Source organism: Cygnus olor, chromosome 5 (assembly GCF_009769625.2).
Source record: "Cygnus olor isolate bCygOlo1 chromosome 5, bCygOlo1.pri.v2, whole genome shotgun sequence".
Taxonomy (NCBI): domain Eukaryota; kingdom Metazoa; phylum Chordata; class Aves; order Anseriformes; family Anatidae; genus Cygnus; species Cygnus olor.
Window position 1 is genome coordinate 48,842,051 of NC_049173.1, and position 16,821 is coordinate 48,858,871.

At 41.5% G+C, this 16,821-nt stretch overlaps 1 protein-coding gene across 3 annotated transcripts in view; it reads right to left on the reverse strand.

The window, feature by feature from the left end:
* SHANK2 (SH3 and multiple ankyrin repeat domains 2) overlaps positions 1-15,500 on the reverse strand; it is a 350,898-nt gene extending 335,398 nt beyond the window's left edge. Inside the window, exons 1-2 of one of the 3 annotated variants that reach the window (XM_040558301.1) lie at positions 15,176-15,500; positions 6,788-6,890 (exon numbers count right to left, since the gene is read on the reverse strand). The gene's annotated coding sequence lies outside the window, so the exon portion shown is untranslated. Of the gene's footprint in view, positions 1-6,787; positions 6,891-14,814; positions 14,870-15,175 lie in introns of those variants that run through there. The other 2 variants (XM_040558303.1, XM_040558302.1) reach the window with 2 other exon arrangements.
* Between the last annotated feature and the right edge of the window lie 1,321 nt (positions 15,501-16,821).

Below are 16,821 nucleotides of genomic sequence, written 5' to 3' on the forward strand. Positions count from 1 at the left end.
TCATAGGACACTTGCATGGATATTACGGGGTTGGAAATTTTAATTACTTCATTAATTATTAGTAGGAAACAGAAAAGCAAGTAAAAGATATGGTGGAGAAAAACAATAAGGGCTGCGAGTATAGCAATATTTTTCAGAAAAATCTTCAGATTTAAAAATCACGAGGATCTTGTGTGCCTCATTGGTACCAATAAATGTAAACACAATAGTAAGCAACCTGAATTAAGTATCATCACTAAGTGCTATGAAAATCAGATGTTAATGACATATTAACATCATAATTAGTAAACTGGATAATTATGCTTATTACCTATCATTCAATTTGCAAACAATATTTTGAATAGCTTTAAAACAGTAAAAGTCCCATCTGAATTGTAATGTTTTCAATTAACAGGTTACTGAGTTTCCCCAATAATTCAGTAACTAATGGGGAAACTATTTCCCTATTAAGGTTTTCTTTTACAGCTCCTAAGTAGATGCTTTGAAAATTTGCTACTCATCTGTACGTTGACCTGTTATTTCATAGATAAAAGAAAATTTCAGATTTTGTTCTCCCCAGTTGTCTTACAATAAACATCATGCTGGCAGTACTCTTGTTGCCAGAGTTGACCAGATTTCCTTGCCATGCTGAGCAGAGGACTGCAAAGCTGAGGTGGATCCAGCACTTTTAGTTTAACCCAGTCCTACAGTTAGACAGCATTAGTGGAAATCTTTTTTACACCTTTCCAAGAAGGGCCAGCTCTTACCTTTATTAGAAGTTTCGCATACACCCTTGGCATTTCAGCTACCCTTAAAGCTTTTTCTCAGTAGTCACAAGCTATAAACCTGACACTACAAAATTTTTCAATCTACCGGTCACCCCCAAGATAACTGCAGCTACTAGAAAATAACACTGGCATTCAGCGTATTGCTAAATGAATTATCTACCAGGCCTCAAACAAGTCACACGTTTTAACGAGTTTTAGCAGAAGTTCAGTTATTTTTTTATGATGTTCATTTTCTTGGAAAGTGCTTTGCAAGTGGCTGTTTAATAGCCATTTTTAATGTATACCTCCTGCTATCTGCAATTTACAACGATCACAATGATCAAACGATCATTGTTTTATTAGTGAAAAGATTCTTGATGACAAACCCTTAGTGAATGCATACAAGTTGCCGTAGGACTGAGGCTTGCCTTTTCCATTCTGTCTTAACTAATTAGCTGCCCTGCTAATGAACAAGAGTAAAATCTGATGCTACAGGTGACTAGCCATGTACAACAATAAAAAAATGAGAAGCATTTCATTAACTATCATCTGAAAAACTAGAAGAAAATACATAGAAGTCAGGATGGATTCTTTTGCAATGACAAGTAATGCAACTACTAATATTATATATAGCAAACATAAATATGCACATACACATATATATACGTATATATACACAACAGAGATGGGGCAGAATAGGCCAGAGTGTCTCAATGACCCCAAAGTCCCTTTGAATGCATGCTCAGTTGGTAACTTATCTTGCCTCTAAGATGTATATTACATCTGATCCAGCAAGTCTTGCTTAATAAACCCAAGCAAGAGAAATAACCTCTCTAGGACATTCATTCTTTGTCCTCTCTAATGAGATCAATATTTAGAGAAAAAGTAAAAAAAAAAAAAATGAGCCTGTGGTCAGCACAACAATTATTTAGCCCAGTATCCTGCCTCTGACAATGACAAGAGGAAACTCGAGTAAACCTGGTTACCATCTGTCATCTTCCCCCTCTGAGTCCATGAGAACCCAAAATGGTAGGAGGGATGTTAGAGGGCATATCCCTGTCCAGTCCAATTAGCATCTGCACGTGGAACTGTAGTCCATGAATTTATCTAATCCCATTTTGAACTTGATGGTACTGTCTACTCCCACACCTGCCTGTGGCACCAGTTTTGGAACTCCATTATCCAAAAAATATACGTGTATACTACAGTATAAAAATATATCCATGGATAGTAAAGAAAGTATATGGAAAAAGCATACTAAAAACTACCAGTAAGGAACTTCTTTGAGTCAGCTACAAACAGCAACTGGTTATACATGAGCCACCATTTGTGCAAGATACAGTAATGCACTACCTGCTCACAAGTGTATCAGTTAGAGCCCAGATTCACAAGCTTTACAGACTCACAATACTTTACAATAGCTTCCCTTCCCTGCCCCTTTCTTTTCCCCCCACAGCATATCCAGTGTAGGAGCACCTGAGCTGCTGGTGTGACAGCTGGTGAGCAGGCAGGCTATAACGTCAAGAATTCAGAGCTACCTGCTTTAAACAATGTTAACAACACCCCTGCAAGGCCTTCTGCTGTTGATGGACCAAACAGCTGCACACATATGATGGAGTTTTATGATACAGATACATGCAAAGATGTGACTTTTGTGGTTTTGCCTATACTTCTCTCAAATCCCAAGTATATTATTATCCCCATCATTTCAAACCTACATAACCTAATCCCCTCTCTCTATAGGCCTCCATTAGGAGACTGATCACCTCTCTTTAGTGCTAAAATGATGGATATATTTATGACAGACTTGAATTGCTGCTTATCATAGGACAGCCACTGCTGATCACAATCCCTATACCCAGGTCCAATTTAAGTGTAGTATAGATACATACTCCCTTTCTTCCTGCACAACTTGGCTCAGAAGAAGCTCAGAAAGGTCACAGGATAATAATGTTTGACTTCACTTCTATTTGGCTCCCCTAGCTCCAGGATGGTCTTGCAGGTACACCCGCCTTGCTCTTTCCATGCACGCCGCCCAGCTCAGTGACAGCTGCCCTGCCTTCCTCTTTCCCATACTTGCCCAGATTGAAGGTTTTACAGCCTCTACTTTCAACTGCATGTTAAATTTCTGTTGAGAGGGGGAGAAACCTTTTACTGAAGCCTTTGGTAAGTTACACTTCCCTTATCACACCGCCACCAATGACATTTACAACAGCAATCTCCACAGCAACTCTGGAATGCAACCAAGTAAATAAGAAATAAAACACAGAGAGGTTAAAGAATTTTTCCTGGCAAGGGACAAAGTGGATGTGAAGGGACCGGATAAGATTGAGAGTAAAATCTAACTTCTGCATTTCTTTTGCCATAATACTTTTTCTCAAGTCCTATAATGAACCAACCTAATTTTGTTTGTAACTTCTTTTCAGGAATGTGTCAGTAGAACAAAAATAACATTTACTTTGGTAGAACTAAAAGTCAGCAGAAGCTCTTCTTTTGTTCTCTGATCTTGAGTTTAAATGAACTACAGACAAATCTTGTGCATTACTGATGCGTGATTTTAGGATTATTGTCATTACCGTGGCATGGAATGCAATAATAAACAAAAGGGAAAAGGTTCCCAATCTATGTAGCCATCAACAGCCCACACAGAGTTTTATCTTCACTGGTTTTGAAACATGTTTATTTTAAACTTTTTCAAGAGATTAGAAACAATTGTTTTTAGGCCACTAAAACACTGTACTTTTTTTTTTTTTTTTTTTTTTTTTTTAAGACCACTGCACTCTCTTTTCTTCATAGCAACTAAACCAAAACACCTTACAAAGAAAAAAACACCTTAATTACATTACTTAGAGGAGACCTCACTGACTGAACCTTGGGGCAACATGTTCCATCATGACCTAAGATACCACAATGACCTTTGCAACAGAAGAGAAGTCTGGAGAAAGGTAAGTTCTAGAATTCCAATGAGTTTCTGTATCGCCAGAAGTGACAGTACCAACAGTGTCTGCATCTGCCTGTGAACAGCTCCAGCCAGGGAAAGCAGACCTTCTATTGGCCTTCATCAGACTGAACAGCTGATTACTGCATCTAGAATATTTCTTTAACAGTACAGTGAGGCTTCTTTAAGCATTATAATTCAGCGTCAGGAATTTGCCATATTCTGTCCTTCTTAAGAAAGACTGAGTTAAAGGCATGTCCCCATTGTCAGACAGTCCATGAATTAAATGATCCATATTCAGAAATTAAAGCAGGAATTTACACACCCCTGTTTCAGACTACCAGCTCTCCCTGGCATTGTAGCCAATATTGGGCACACCCCAACACCAGAGGCTACATGTTTTTGGAGCAAAGTTCTGTACATTAACGAATTATTTTGGTCTTCCCCACACATGGATGATTTAATGAAGAAATTTTAGAGAAACAATTAACTGATTATCATCAGTACAAAAAACTAGTACGTAACATTCAGTGAAAACAATTCTTCAGGAAAAATAAATATTTGGTTACACATTCTCAGCTTCATAAACTATTTTCCAACAAGATTCGAGCTGACCACCTCAGGCAGATCAGAACACCAGGTAAATTAGGGCCAAAAGGTCATCATCAAGAAGGTACATAGGACATTCTCTGCCCCAAAGCAAGACAGAGTAGACCTACGTGTTTGCTGACAGACATCTCTTACTTGTTCTTACAAGTGTCCAGTGGCACAGACTTTACAATCACTCTTAAAAGTCTGAAACAAAAAATAAGCATTAACCAAATAACCCCTACATACACAGGTCCACTACAACTCACTTTTGTGGCTACAGGACTGAGTTTCTAAACACACAAGGCTCTAGAAAATCTTGCTTGCTCTTTTGGTCACCAATTGAACTAGAGCCTTTCAGAGATAACATATTTACAATTTTGCATATGGGATACGTTCACTCTACAGCCTTTCTAAAATATTATTTATTAATAACAGTTATTTACCGAGAGATTACAATATGATAAACTGTTTACCAAAAAAAAAAAAAAATCCAAACTTTCCAAGCTGATAACCAAAAACTACCAAGCAGGAGAAATAAAAAAGTAATAATAATAATAAAGATTTAAAAGTTTTCAAAGCAAGATTTGACAGAACTGGATATAAATCAAAATACCAATCAGTAATTTCATAAACAACTCAGCTGTAGTGAAATGAAAATGCTGCAAGTACAGTGGGCTAGATTGGACATGAGGGAAAAAATAAGAATAAAATATTTCACAACAACATTGTGGAGCAAGACTTGGATTAATGGTTATACCAATAAGCAACATAAATTGTGGAAAGACATTAAATAGCCTATACTTCATGGGACCACTTTATGCTTCCAAATAACCAAGAAGGAAACATGGATTTGTGAGGACCTCAGGATAATACTGTTTTCAGTTTAGGTTTAAAATTACAGAATATCAGGTATGAATAAACATGTATATAATGAACATGCTACTACACACCGTTCTATAGTATGCAATATTCTGTTACTCTGAATAAAATTAGTAAGTATGAACAAACTGTACAAAAACATCAGTATGTATCTTCTGCTGAAAATGTATTACAAAGAGCAGGGAACATTGTTAAACTGCTAGGTTCAGCATAACTAGCATTGTATTCTCATCCCATCTGCTTTGACAGGTAAGAAGGTTTGCAAAAAATGAATAAAAATGTAGTTTGGTGAGTTTAATGTCATGGAGTTTTACACCGTCTTTGTCAATGTGAAGTCTCACATGAGGTAAGTTTCATAATAATCCTCAAAGTTTCAGTCCAGTTTTGTTCACAGAAGATAAAGGCGTACCAAATCAGTAGATTACCACAACAGAGAGAATTTCAATTAAATGTTTACATTTTCATTTGAACTTTAAAAAAGGCTACTCTTTCTCTTCTCTGCCTTTGAAACATACAGAAGGTTTTTATCTCTGGAACTCATTAAAAAATAAGATCATGTCCTCAGTAGAAGGGAAGGCAGAGAAGTCATGAGACACAAGGTAACTTCTGTAATACAGGCATTTAGGTTTAGAAACATAATCCACTGGAAACCAAAGAAACTTTGATAAACCAATGATCCGACTCTGTGGGATACCCGCCATCGCATTCCCACCACACAGCTGTGTGTGAGGTATCACTTCTCAAGAGAAAACTGAGGGATACAGGACTATTGGGATACCATAGGAGGTGGAACAGGAGAAAGCAGAAGCATAAAAAAGCAAAATACTACCTCCGGCTGTTTTCTGTAGTATCGATCTTTTAGAAACCTTGGTATATACTTTCTTCTATGTGGCATTTAAAAGCTGCTTCACTGTGCCTGCTCTTTGCATTACTGTTTGCGATTTTGAAGTCAGTTCTGAGGTGGTATAAATAACTGGCTTCAGCTGAGCTGCTGACACTGGCTGAGGATCTCAAAATATACAAAATAAACACTTTTGTTCCTCAAATGTTTCTCATCTAAAAATTTCACATTGCTTCATCCTGTACATTCATCTCACAGATGACTGACAAGCTAAGCAGCACTCATAGTGATACAAAAACTTCGCTTTTCAAACCCAAACATAGAAGGGCAAAGACCAGAGTGAAAACCAGAATTTGTTAAAAGCCAAGTTCTTCCATTATAACATTTCCAAATATTTGTTTAGGGGTAATCTTTGCTAACAGGTAAATGCTATGCTGACTAAAAGGTGAAGCACAATTTTCTGGTTCATGCAGCAGGAGCAATAAAAATAAGCATGTTTTTCTTCTGTAATGCATTTTCATCAGGTGAAAAATTGTACATTGAGTTCAGTTTTGCAGGTGGTGCTCACTGTATTTGTGAAGCACAGATAACCACTTGACTACAGACATCAGAGGACAAACACCGAGGCACCTCAGACTCACGGCCAGAGAAAATAAAACAGAGAAAAGCAGTTCCCACATGCACCACAACCCTTCTGTGGAATGAAAGGCCAACACAGGCATTCAGTCCTGGCCTTGAGATCCCTCCTCCTGTGGGCGGTGAAAGCAGCCTCTCCCTCCCACACAGCCTTACCTCACACCAAAAATGGCGGCACGAGCCTGTAGGCTGCTACTCTGTTCCAATGGGCCTCAGTACAGCAGTGGTGGGCAGACAAATCCGCGTGGCCACAATGGGTCTAGAAGAGAGAAAGGAGTGTGAAGTTTCTGTGTGAAATTTCTGTGGGATGCTGACTTCCCCAGCAGGTTTTAGACACATTTTAGAGAGAAGACAAAAGAGAGCAGCTTGCCCTGACAGAAGATGGTTGAGCCATGAGGAAAGAAGGGCCTTCCAGAACGGCCATTCACTCACTGCTAAGGCACTTAAACCTGATAGGTTTCTCCTATCCATAGATAGGTCTCTCCACTTGAGGGGCCTTGTCTAGTTGCCTCCTCTCAGGAGCGCGATGCTGGCACATCGTGTTAACCCCAGTATGAACCACATGCTGGTAAACCTCAGTGGCCTGCAGCAGACAGGTAGACAAGCTCTGTCCACCAAAAAACATTTCATTGTTGTTCAGAACAAGTTTTCAGCTTTTTCAGATCTAACACAAACAGAATACCAGTACACAATAGGAGAGGGGCAATTGCTGAGCTGAAGAATGAGTACCCCCTTTGGGTACACATCAACTTTTGTATGAAAGCTGCTAGTGGCTTCCACAGCAATCCCAGCCACTGGAAGTTAAGACACGGACTTTCTCACTGTAAAATATATCAAACAAAACCAAGGATAAACTTTAAAAAAATTAATTGATCAGAAGTCACATTTCTTTTTTTTTTCCCCTAGGAAAAGACAACATGTAAGAAATACATGGATTGGATACATGACTATCACTAGCAAGAAAGGGTATCGTCATCTTGCTAATGTTTTTCAGGCTATAACATGGTTCTGGAAATCCTATCTTAATATTTCCTGGAGAAGACAGAAAGCGTACAGTCCACTGCACTGATGATAGGATCATTCTGCTATCTGATTAAAGTGATGTATAATAACAAAACTAATAACAATACACCACACCAAAGTCATGTCCTGTGAATATATTGTCTAATTGGATAGACAAATAAGAAAGACAATGTTTCATACAGCTACAATCATTTATAACGTACTTAAAAGTCTATTTTCAGTAATAATGGTTACAGAGGTATACAGCCTAGACTAAATTAATGGGCCAAATTACTGAGCTTGCTACAGCGATTGCATGCTCTAAGGGGAACCTAATTCAAAATCAGGTTGTCTAAAAGAGCTGCTGGAAAGTCAGTCACCTGCCAGTTCAAAATTTACTCTTACTGCTAGTATCAAAGCTACGAGTACACTTCCTGGGGATAACCTGGAGGTTGGCAAGTGGCACAAGTTTTGTTACACTCCATTTGCCATCAGGTCAGGTCCTTTGACAGTCCCTCCCCAAAAGCTTAGGTAGAGGAGGCGAGCAGCACCAGGCAGGCTGGGTAGCAGCAGGGCGGACTCAGGTTGGAACCCTGCAGGTCCATAACTTTGTAAGGACAGCAACACACTGGAGGAACTCTGTGCACTCTTTTAGATTAAGTGAAAAGAAAAAAAAAAATCCCCATATGTTACAGTGGTCAGAAAAACATTTGAAAATAGTGTGAAAAGGGGAAAACATTAGCATACACCAATTTTAACCACACCGCTAGTGTTAACCCAACTGTGATGTACTCTACTTGCATTACTCCCCTTCACTGGAAAAGCTACTTTCAAAATATGCATGAGGAATGTCAACATATATCACTAACAGTGACTGCACATCTCAGTTTCTGCCATCAGCCCTCCTTTTAAAATAGGGTATTGGAACCCAAACACACTTTTGATATGACAAAACCTTTTTGTACCCAGTAAATTCTTACATCAAGTTATTTAATTATGCACCTAGTTTAGTTATAGTCCATTTTTTTAATTAAAATTAGTTTGGAGCTAGCATATAATGCACTCATTGGTGATACCTTGAGCTACCAAGAAAATTGGTCCAGATCTCTTACTACAAAAATTCTTAAAGGAGGCTCTTGGGATGTTTCCCAAGAAGGGGCAAGTAACACTGTCTTTTACACCTAAGTGAACATCACAGACTTTCAGCCTTCAGACTGACTGGGACTTTTATAGCTAATGAAGAAACTGAGCATCAACTTGACCAGCAAAGAGGGAAGCCAAAGGATTAGGCCTGCGAAGGGCTTCATTCTCCATCATTTTTCTCTTCTTCTCTCCTTCTTCAATATGTCACCTTTGCTTCTTCTCCTCACCTAGAGAGTTTCCTCTCCATACTCCAGCTGAGCTCTATTTCAGCCGGGCCAACCCACCAGTGGCTGGCTGCTGCTGCACATGACCCAGAAACAGATCTCCCAAGCTGAGACTTAGCAATGCAGAAGGATGCTCTGCAGAAGTCACGAGCTATTCAAGATCCACAGCCTCTTCTCAAGTCCCTAGATAAAAGTCATGATGGTGGAATGGTTGGATGATATCAAATATTTATATTGCAGTGTTAACACAAGTTAAAGTAAGAGTATCTGTAATCAGAATAAGGACTGTTGAACATATTCTCTGTTATACTCTGGTGATTAAACATTAAATTTAAAGCTTACACTGCTGGTATGGCCTGTGTCATAGCTTCACAGTCTCAATGTTGAACAATAAAATACAATTTAACTGTTTTCTGAGGTTCACTTTCAAAATGTACTCAGAGTAAATAACCTGTTTGTAATCAAAAGGACTTTAGTCCCAAAACTCTATTTCCATAACGACAGCATCCTCATTAGAAAACTCAAATTTTGTGAAGTACTCGCTCCACTGATATTTTATCAGTAAAATGTAATTAACAAAAAACATGCATACACCGTGAATTTGAAATTGGAATGGCGAACTTATGTGCATGGCTAAGTATAAGTTTTACCAAAACCTAAATCATGGACATTCAGAATCCAAACATAGGAATGAAACACTCAAAATCAATGATACGTGACAATTGTTTACATGAAAATGCAGTAACAGTTTCATTAGAACAATGCCATAGGTCCTGAATATTATGGCCGTATCTCTACTAGCAAGCAAAACAGGCCAGTGATTGTTTATGGGGCCTATAAGAAGGTGTTGGCACAACACTCTTTGCTTCATTCATCACGCCCTCATTAAGCATCCTATTGCTCAGTCATGCATATCTATAGAGAGCCCAGCAGCACGCTCACCCTGCTGAGCACAATGCACATCTTCCCATATGCTACAACAGCCCCTATGTATAAGAACAAACGCTGAAGAGTGAATATGAGCACACTGCTCTCATGTACTTCTTTACACCAAAAAGACATAATAACCAAGATGGTTTCCTTCTGATATCCAAACAAAGAGTTGTGGTTTTTTGTTTGTTTTTGTTTTTAAGTGAAATATCATAAGCTGTCTACTTCTAATACAGAAATTTGTTTGAAACAATGCCAAGCATGAAATACAACTACTATATCTCAGACATCAGATAAAGCCATATGCTAAATGTGTCATGGCAAAGAAGATCAAAATGATTTGTCAAATAGTATTTGAACTTAAATCCGATCCACAATTATGTTTTATCTCATCAGTTTAAAAGTAGGTCTTTTAAACTAGTAGCAAAACAAACACTGTACACTGTTTTTCTTCCTAAAAGAAAAAGGCACTTTAAAGCTGCTATATTGGATCATCACCAACAGCATCAGTTTCTGTTTGCTTCGAAGGGGTCTAGTATGTGCATTTCTAACTAACAGTATAAAGCACGCCAATGGCATACAGAATTTGCAGTCCTAATGATAACCCTGTTTTCAAAGACTGTGAGTGCTTTCAGATAGGGATGGCCCTTATATGCTATGGCATCTGATCCAAAGTAACCTTGTGCTGGCTTACAGACTCACTGGCTTGAAGACAGCCTATTAAAACAAGACCTGAATTCTGTGCAAATGATGCGTATCAAAGGCTCATTTCACATCCTAGGTTTTTAACATGAATTAAATCACATCTGCTTATTCTTAAAGATAGCATGATTGGGTCAAAAACATGTACTCAGCTCCTCTAGATTTCAGTCACTATCATCCCCAAAACCAAGGAAAAGCCCAAGAAATGTTTATTCTCAGCATCTGTGATATCAAGCAAAAACACTCATGCAACCTGCTGGCAAAGTGCCTGTGTTGGATCCTTCTCTACTGATTGTTCCATGCAGTGACTACCAGCCTGATCATACAGTTCATGCACACAGCTCTGCACTGTGGAAACTGAAGTCCGGGGCCAACTCCACTGCTATCCACCTCCAACGATATTCATTTCCACTGAACTCCTCAAAATCTGAAAGTTCCTTTCCACAGATACAGCATCTTCCTCTGAAATTTCTGGAATGTGTCAGATGCTGTGTTCACAAATGGTCACAATGAAATCAGTGCTGGCAAGCTGAGCATAAGTATATACCATGCTAAGATTGCTCATTTTAAAATATTTTTTTTCTCTGCTGTACTCATTCTCAAAGCAATAAAGCATCTTATTGAAGTATGAAGACTTAAGAGAGAAACTGGTTAGAAAAAAAAAAAAAACACCATAACCATACTTGTAAATTATTTTTCTTCTCTGACTGAACTGAAAATTGTAGGAAGCAAAAAGCAGAATGTTGAAAGTAGTTTTTATTTTCAGACTTTTTGGTTTGTGAATTCCAGGTGCTATTTCTCAGACACGCAAGAAAATTAGATTCAAAAACAAAATTGATTTTTACCATGACAGTTTTTCTGAAGTTAATGACATGCAAATCATTATGCATGTATTTACATTCTTGATTAGGACAAGATTGAGAAGTTAGAAAATAGAGCGATGATGCTCCTGTAGGTTTTAGCAAAGACTTTTCAGGTAGGCAAGAGACATGAATGACTAACATGCAAGAAATAAACAAAGCCCTCCCAAAAAGTATTAAAATGCTGAAGATAAGTAATTTGCCTCTAATGTCCTTATCAAAGAGTTCACACTATCTAGGGTGCCTACTTTCTTAATTAATGGAAAAATAGTTTGATGGGAACACCTACGTCATGCTGGGGCTCTGTGGGGCTCCTCTAGAAACTCGCAGTCCTGTTACATGGCGAATGCTCATCAGACTCCCTAACACAATAGTCTGACCTCCGAAGCAATGAAATTGAAGTCTGCCAATGAAACTTAAGAAAGAAACTTGATCGAGCCATTGGAGTCTCTTGCATAATTCACTCTCTGTTCTTTGGACAGCCCTTCACTGATCTGTTGAAGGAGCACCATGTCCCTGTCCCAGACACCCAACATACACACACCCAACCCAAGGCACACCCTCATGGGCTGAAGCCACAGGACCACCCACCCCAGAAACATGCTGCGAGGAAGAGGAGGAGTATTTCTAAGAAGCAAACTCCTTGGGAAGTGCTGTGGCAGCCAGCCACAAGGAGACCTCAGCAAAAAAGAGCCAGGGACTGGGGACCGTGGTCTGGCTGCCTTGCACCACACATGGCACAGCTGAGGAGGAAGCAAGAGATGAAGAGGAAAAACCAAAGGGCTGGAGGGGGGGGGGGCTATTTCTGAGTGGGGGAGCTAAGATGTAACCTTGAGGTCATGGCATCTGAGGAATTTCTAAGCTGAAGGAAAACAGAAAGTTCAAACAACCTCATCTGAGAGACTTAAATGCACAAGCACAGGAAAAAGGAAAGTTGAGATGGAAAAGGGGACGGTGGGGGCGGAGGGGGTGAAAGAATCAACCTGAAGAAATTAAAGATTATGTTTTCTGGCCCTAAAGCAAGGGAAAGCATGAGTGCTGTTGGATAAGACAAGGACTATCAAAAGAGCTAGTCAGAATCAATGCAAAGGATTTGTCAGATGCCCGTGGCTCTCAGCTGCATCTTCATGGGCTTTTAGTTCTAGTTTACAGCAAAACAGATGGAAAAGCAAAGCACTGCTTTTGGCCAGTCTTCAAGCTTGGCTACCTAAAGTCAGCTGCTACTTTTTCAACTTAATTCTTCTAAACCATCAGTCCATTTGTGGCTAGCAAAGAAATACCAAAGCTGCACTGTAGTTTGGAGGTGCTGCAGAAAATTATTGCAAATGCCTGGGTGGTGCTTATATTAACATATGTAAGATCATATGGACCATCAAATTTGGGATTGGGAAAAGTGTTGACCCTGTTCAGCAAGACCCTTTGAGGCCATTTTGCCTCCTCCTACAGCACTGGGATTGCTTTTCCTAAATGGGATCCAGCTAACCTCCTCCTGCAAGGAACTGAGCCCCAACAACACCTCCATTCCCCTGTGGTTTGTGCTTTTATTTGGTTTCTGGGGGATTAACATATTTGGCCTAACTGGAGTTCTTGGATTTTTAATACAGAAGATATGGGCAAAGTTAATGCCCTATGATATCCAGGGGGGAGCTGGGACTTCAGCTCCTCGGAGCTATGAAAAGCATGTAGATGCCTGTTCAAAACTCACTGCCTTTCAGAGGCTGAGGACCTGCTAGCTTCCTTCCCAAAGTGTGATGACTCTCAGTGTGGTATCCAGCAGTAGAGCCACGAATTTAACAGTGGGCACTCCGGTTCACCAGTTGTAGCTGCAACTTTTAAACAGAACAGCTGCCCACAAAGGGTTGGTCCATACTTTAACCCATTTTCTTGCCACTTCCTACTACATCTGAGCTGGTGGATGTGGAAGAGCTTCCAGTTTCCCACACAGGAGAGCTGGGGCATCGCTGCGCCCGAGGAGCACACCCCTGGCAGACCAGGCAGCGGTGATACTGCTTTGTCTAGCAGCTCCCTGGGTGCAGCAGAGCTGTGTGCTGCTCCGCATTTGTTCCCCGATGACAAGCAGGTTAAGGCCACGCTGTGCTGGGTGATACAAGACACGCTGTAGGAGGAATGTGAAGGTAGAAGGATGACTTTGCTTATTGATTCTTGTTCTTCCTTATCATGGTCAATTAAGCAATCACAAGTCTAATTCAGACAGATCCACGGGAAACCTGATCCACTCACCAACAGACAACAGGCTTTAAAATAACACTCCATACTGATAGAAGAGCAAAACAAACATCAGACCTTCAGTAAAACACCTAAAGACACAGCTATAGACCTCAGAAAGAAGCAGTGGAGATTAAGAGTATTATCAACGATAATCCGAAGCATCTCTTCAAATAAGAGCCAGAGATATAAGCTGTATGCCTAATTATATATTTATTCACAAGTGAGATGAGGTACTGTAAAAGCTGCATTCAAGTCTCACACTGCTGAATTGCATTTTAGCCTCTTTGCCTCCTGACTTTGATAATTTTAACATGCTATTGTGTTTTCAATATAAGAGCCATGCGATTTCACAGCTAAGTCACAACCTTGATCCACAAATAGCTTTAAACAAAGATAGCGTTTGTTTATGAGGGCTTTTTTTTTTTTCCTGCCAGAGCTCCCTCGAACAAGGCAGGTTATTCTGAGAGGAGTTAAACAGAGCCAAGAGCGCAGCGAAGAAGAGGAGGAAGAGCCACAAAGGGAAGGAAGTAAAAACTTCCAGGAGAAGAACATGTCCAAGGGTGCGCTGAGTTACCAGTGGGGAGGTTTTGTGCCTTCTCCCGCTGCAAGGAGCGAGGCCTGTGACATGGGTGCTAGGGGCGAGCTCTCCTGTAGCCCACCCAAGGCTGCGGGGGCTCCCCGCTGCTTTTGCTCCCCTGCTCCCCGTGCTCCAGGTCCTCCTCCCTGACGGAACCGGGCAAGCGGAGCGACAAGGGCAGCTCTGCTGCGACCGCGGGTTTGCCACCCGCTGCTCACCTGCTCCCCTCTGCCCTCCTGCCCTCCTCTCCCCTGCACCGCGCCCCGAGCATCCCGCACCAGGGCTCCCCCACCGCCCCGGAGCCTCCCCGGCAGCAGCTGCCGAGCATCCCCCGTCCCGCGGGCAGAAATTCAACCCCAAAACTCAGCACGGGGCTACTCCGCCGCTCCCGAAGTGCGGTGGGGGTGCCCCCACTGCCACCTGCCTCCGTGCAAGCGGGCGCAGCCGGTGCCGGCGGGGAAGTCCGCCCGTCCCCCGTCCCTCGTCCACCACCCCCCCCCCCGGGGCCGTGCCTACCTGCGGCCGGGAGCGGGGCCGAAAGTTGCGAGGGGGCGGCGGGGCCCGGCCGCGCTCCCCTCACGCCTCGCTGCCGCCGCCGCCGCCGGCCGAGCTGGGCGTGGGGGGGGGGCCGGGCCGGGAGCCGCCCCCCCGCGGGCTGGCAGCGCCCGCCTCGCCGCCCGGCCCCCCTCACACCCACACGCACCCCCGGGTCCTCGCCGGGTGAATCGCTTCTGGGGTTCCCGGCTCGCTGCCCCGTCGGTCCCGCTGCGCCGCAGCCGCTCCTCCGCCTCGAGTAGCGGAGGGAGGCTCCTGCACCCCGGCCTCCGCCTGCATCCCGGCCTCTGCCCTACCTGGGCAGCTCCCAGCCGTCACCCACCTGCAGCCAGGGGCAGCCACAGCCCTCGGGTGGTCCGCACCGCGTGTCACGGCACGGGCTGGACCCCCTCGCTTCTGCCCAGGATTCCTGCAGAGCGCCTGAGCTGACCCGGAGGCACGAGAACCACATGGATGCAAGTTGGGACCGGTGCTCTGTACGTCGTTCCTCTACAGAGGCTGAACCTCGGAACACTTTTATCACCCAACCGGGACGACACCGGCTGTTGATCAGTGATGCCACTCAGGGCAGACATCAAGATGCTCCAGCCAAGGGTGTGGATGTTGGAGCACTTGAAGGGGTCCACCTTTAGGCACAATGCCACACCAAACTTCTTCAACAGTGATGACACTATATTTTTTCCTATGTTAAGACATTTCAAAGTAAATAGAACAGAAAATATACATAAATACAGAAAATATGCACAAACAGCTTTAGCAGCTCACTTTTGGACTTTCTGAACTGCTTTGCACAGTCATAAAACTTTATACCATGATAACTCTCAAACGGCTCTTTTTAAACAAGTAATGTCCTTGAAAAGGAGAAAATTCTTTAATACACACAGAGCAACCATGTAACCTCATTAATATTAATGAACATTAAACTGTGTGCCATGAAAATAATTTTCATGCAAAAGGTCTTGCGCACGTAGGTGCAGTCACTGGCAAAGTTCACGCACAATTCTCTCTGCTGGTTGCAAGTCCTCGATGATACGTGTGGAGGTCTCGTCTTTTAGATGCTATGAAGGAAGCTGGGGATGCCCAGCTCTCAGAATGTAACATCATTAGAGGAAATTAAAAGCAAACAAAAACAACAGAGAAGCAAACAGGCAAATAAAAAGAAGACTATTTGATTTGGATGGGAATTTTCTACCTCTTCTAAACTGATCTACCCATCCCTACATTTTTCTCTTTAAATTGTAAAGCATCTGAACATTCGTTCTGTCAGTCGAGAAAAAATGGACTGATTTAAACTCATCTTAGATCCCCAGGGGATATCATGGGAAAATAGGACAGCAGTGCTAAGATGAAAAACTCTATCTACTGCATCTTTTACAATTAAAAACTTACAAACAGCTAGAGGAAGGAAAAATGAAAAAAAAAAAAAAAAAAGCGAGAACTGCTTTTATGCTGCAATTCAAAATTCAATATTGTATCCAAAAACCAATGTACAAAAAGTGCAAATGAAAATTACTTACGTCAGTGGCAATAGCTGACAGTTGCTCTATATGAGGAGCATCATCTGTAGCTTTACTCTTACTGACATGTAATTAATACATAGTACCTTTATCAAATTTCAAATGAAAAGCCTTGAAACATGATCAGATTCAACTCTGTGTTTCTTTGTCATGTTTGAGATGCAAGAGAAATTTAGGATCCTCCAAGTATTTTATAAATACTGATGGAGACAACATGAAAGCACACACACACACACAAATATATATAACTCCCCCCGCCTTTTTTTTAACTACAATGCCTAAAATTTTGCCTTCTTGAGTTAAGTCCTACCAAAGTTTCATCTATCATTATATGTTTTCTGTTTCTAGGTTTTTAGATTTCTAAAAAAAAAAAAATAAATAAAAATAAATAAAAAAAAAAACCCACGATGATGACCTTAAGGAGCTTCAGCTGAGTAAGGGCTAGGAAAAC